Source organism: Podarcis melisellensis (assembly GCF_964234715.1).
Source record: "Podarcis melisellensis genome assembly, chromosome: 5".
Taxonomy (NCBI): Eukaryota; Metazoa; Chordata; class Lepidosauria; order Squamata; family Lacertidae; genus Podarcis; species Podarcis melisellensis.
Window position 1 is genome coordinate 84,431,041 of NC_138537.1, and position 4,113 is coordinate 84,435,153.

General features: G+C 42.5%; 1 long non-coding RNA gene across 8 annotated transcripts in view; it reads right to left on the minus strand.

Moving 5' to 3' along the window:
- Positions 1–41: 41 nt before the first annotated feature.
- LOC309371197 overlaps positions 42–4,113 on the minus strand; it is a 73,203-nt gene continuing 69,131 nt past the window's right edge. For all 8 annotated transcript variants that reach the window (XR_014168889.1, XR_014168890.1, XR_014168891.1 and 5 more), the window contains 2 exons: positions 3,736–3,873; positions 42–2,002 (listed from right to left, as the gene is read on the minus strand). This is a non-coding gene — a long non-coding RNA (uncharacterized lncRNA). The remainder of the gene's footprint in view (positions 2,003–3,735; positions 3,874–4,113) is intronic.

The following is a 4,113-nucleotide window of genomic DNA, read 5'->3' on the forward strand; positions in this document are numbered from 1 at the left end:
CACAACACGCTAGATGGCCAGTGTCCTCCACTTCTAGTGAGGGAGCAGGTGCATTCTACAATGTCCCTTCAAAAAATACAAAAACAAGGACATGGTCCTTTCCTGCATCATGCAAAATTCACACAGTATGTCTCTGTTTTGCACTTGGCTGTCTATTACTGCATATGCAACACAAAAAGTAGTCTGTTCCCACCCCACCCCTGGACATTTTGGTAAACTCAAAAAATCCATCCGAAGAGAAATTTTACCTCTGAAAAGGAAGACGTCCTGAAAAAAAAGGACGTACGGCAACCCTAATTTGTATACCACCCTTCATCCGAAGATCACTGGGTGGTTCACAACAGAAAAATACAAAATGAGATCATAAGCTACATAATCCAAGCAAAAGCAAACCAATAACTGTCCCCGTTCCGCACACCTTTAAAAGGCCATAGAATGGTTATGCCATCATCATTGTCTTTTTGATAGAGGGAGAAGCAGAAAAAGAGGGAGAAAGGCAATAAAAACAGGTCATGTGTTGCAGTTAAATATAGGCTGCAGAATGGAGAACTCCAGGATTTGTTACATAAATATCTTAGGCTTCTTCAGGGGAGCACAAGGTGATTTTGCTGTTCTGTTTTTGCAACTACTCTGGGGGGTTGGTGATGACCCACCGAGCCTTGTGGCTGAAAAAGGAATTTTAACCTAGGTCTACCCAGACCGTTTCCAGCATATTTGCTCCCTGAATGAGGCTAATTCCTTAGCCTCCATCCAAACATGTGGTCAAATATGCACAGGTATTGATGTGCTGCAGGTCCTGCCCACATTTTGTCTCCCACCAAATTTGCAAGTTGATGCTGCATCCTGCAAGCATGATACAACTTTGCCCACAATTGTGGTCACCTGTGCTGTGGCTTCATTGCCCTGGCATCTACCCATGTCCAACTTGGTGCCAATATTCTGCATGACCTGCAGCTAAGGATCTCAGCTATGTGCTGTGTGAAGCACTCCTGCACATCTGTCCTGACTCTCCTGGCATTCGGCATCATTGGATAAGCACCGACCCCAGTATTATCACAGATAAATCTAGCATCGCCTGGGCTCTGTGAGTGCAGCTTTCTCTCGACTGAAGTGCAGAGGACATTCGCAGGGAAACCAAAATGTTTGTTTACAAAGCTATTCTACTACCAACCTTACTGTATGCTTGTGAAATGTGGACCAGTTATAAATGCCATCTCCTCGAAAGATTCCATCAATGGTTTCTCTGAAAATTTTTACACATCACTTAGGAAGACAGGCGAACTAATGCCAGTGTACTGGAAGAAGCAAAGATCACCAGTGTTGAAGCAATGATTCTTCAACATCAACTTCGTTGGACCGATCATGTTGTACGGATGCCTGATTATCGTCTTCCAAAGCAACTGCTCTATTGCAAACTTAAAAATGGAAAGCGTAATGCTGGTGGTCAACAAAGGAGGTTTACAGACTCTCAAGGGAAATCTTTAAAAATTAGTATAAACACTGACAACTGGGAAACGCTGGCCTGTGAGCGCTCCAATGGGAGAACAGCCTTTACCAAAGGTGTCATGGACTTTGAAGAAGCTTGAACTCAGCACAAAAGGGAGAAATGTGCTAAGAGGAAGGCATGCTTGGCACACCCTCACTGTGATCAACTCCCACCTGGAAACCTATGTCCCCACTGTGGAAGGACGTGTGGATCCAGAACTGGCCTCGACAGTCACTTACGGACTCACTGTTAAAACCGTGTTCCTGGAAGACAAACTTACTTTGCTACGTGTGATCGTCAAAGAAGATTATCAGAGAGGGAGAAGAAACTTTTTCGACAGAAGCACACAAGGAGCATCTCCCAAGGCCCAAACTCCAGCTTGACAAGCCCTGGAGCTCCCCGGCTCTGCTTTCCTCCTCCTCCTCACTGTTTACTGCTTGTTTACCTGCTCTCTCCAAGCAAAAGCAGCAGTTGTTGCAGATGAAGAGCTTCCTCTCTTCCCCAGATCTTATCACCCTGGACAGGGATACAGATGAAGGGGCTCAGATTGTGTTTTGCAAACTGGTCAAGCAAAGGTCCAGATCCAACTCATTCAACAGATTCACATGCTAGATATCTGGTTTTCATCCATGCTCATTTTGTTTGAAAAATGTTCAAGTAGGGGAGGGTACTTTTATTTCAATAAAAATAGAAAGCTGGACAGATAGGAAATTTTCTGTTTGTTTTTGATATGCAGTTTGTAAAGGGATCACAAACTATTCTATCCTCTAAAGAAGTTTCCTGTAATGGAGAAGTGGCCATTAAGAAAACACACCATTTAACCATTAAAACAAAATCAAATGAGCCAAAGCCAGGCAAGTGAAGGCATATTATGGATGAGATGAGAATGGAATTTGCTTTTAAAGGGTTTTTGTACATGCTTTTGTATAAAACAATGTTTGTGTAGTGCTTCATGAACACTGTATAGTAATTTCTACAACCACTTAGAGGTCTTAAGTTTGAGCAAGCAGTATTTAAAATGCAAAATAATATATAAACAAATAAATGTAAAAATAAACAAGTCCTTTCCTGCAAACTCATCTTTTAATGCTGCAGTTGCAAATGTTGCTAGACTACAGATTCCATCATCCCAATTGGCCATGCAGGCTGAGACTGATGGGTATTGGAGTCCAACAACATTTGGACGGCTACACATACCCCATTCTTGATCTAATAACTTAATCCAGGCTTCCTCAAACTCGGTCTCCAGATGTTTTGAGACTGCAATCCCCATCATCCTTGACCACTGGTCCTGCTACCTAGGGATCATGGGAGTTGTAGGCCAAAAACATCTGGAGGGCTTGACTTAATCTGTTTTACAGTGTCATGTTTTTAGATAAATTATTCCCACCCTGAACCTATGACAGAGAGGATTGGTAATAAGAAATATATATATAATACAGTGAGAGTTTAGTTTAGTGCAATTTGAAATTAATCCACAATCCTAAATGAGATTTTGGCATGCGCTTAGATTCTCACACAAGAAATAAGGTAGCTTTAAAAGTATAGATACCTTCTCTTGATCCTGAAGTGCTTTCACCCCAGAAATTAGGGTCTGATTCTGAACAATCACTTGTTTAGAGTGCCACTTTGTTAGGCTGGAAATAATCCAGCTAAAATCCATTAGGGATAAACAATCATTTGGTGGATAGGGTGGGAAAACAGAAGTGTTATGGTTCTCTGTACCAGCAGATGTCAGTATAAATCCAGCGATTTATAAAAATGAAAGCCCATAGATGACCTATAAAAGATCTCATTAATTATATTAACAGCTGTAGGCATTATTTACTTATTTCAAGGTGATCCCTCACTGGTTGGGCTGGCAACAGTTATGATTTTCATTGTGACATGAGCGAGCTACTCCAAATGACCCCCTTACCCCCAAAAATTATTTAATGGCCATTTCAGCTTTGATGGTCACTGCACCGGCGCCCTTCTCTGACATAGTATGACACACATTTCCCATCTGCATCTGACTTCATAAAGGATTTGTGAGGTCATATCCTTGGCATAAAACATGGCGTAGCAAGGAGCCCACAGTAATCTCACAGTTACGGAGCTGTCTCCTCTTTCGAAGCATTCGTGGCTTTGTTCTTAAGCAAATATACGACAGCAGACAGAGCATCTCTCTTTACCATCCCAGTTTCTGCTGGCATAAAAAATATGCAAGCCTTGCTATCTGTTCAATTGCTTTCCCCACATCCTCTCACCTGGGTAGCAAGAGCGGAACCCTCAAATAGCCTAGGATGCCCTGATGACGCTAATTGATAGCTGAGAATCTGTTCAGATCTGGGCTGCTCTCCATCGCTGCCCCAGCTGCTTGATACTCCGAAATGTTTGGGAGTCCGCTGGAAGAACACAGATCATGGTTTATAATTAACACAATTAAAAATAGCATTTGAATAAACTGAATGCAGCAGGACAAGGGGAGCTGTTGTGTAACCAGCAGCCTGGGAGGAAACACCAGAAGAGTTGTCATCATCTAAAACAGTCAAGTGCAGTCAGCGGACCTGAACACCCCCCCCCAAAAAAAGGCAAGTACTTTTAAGCTTGTTGACAAACAGCTACTCGCAAATTCAGTGCATGCA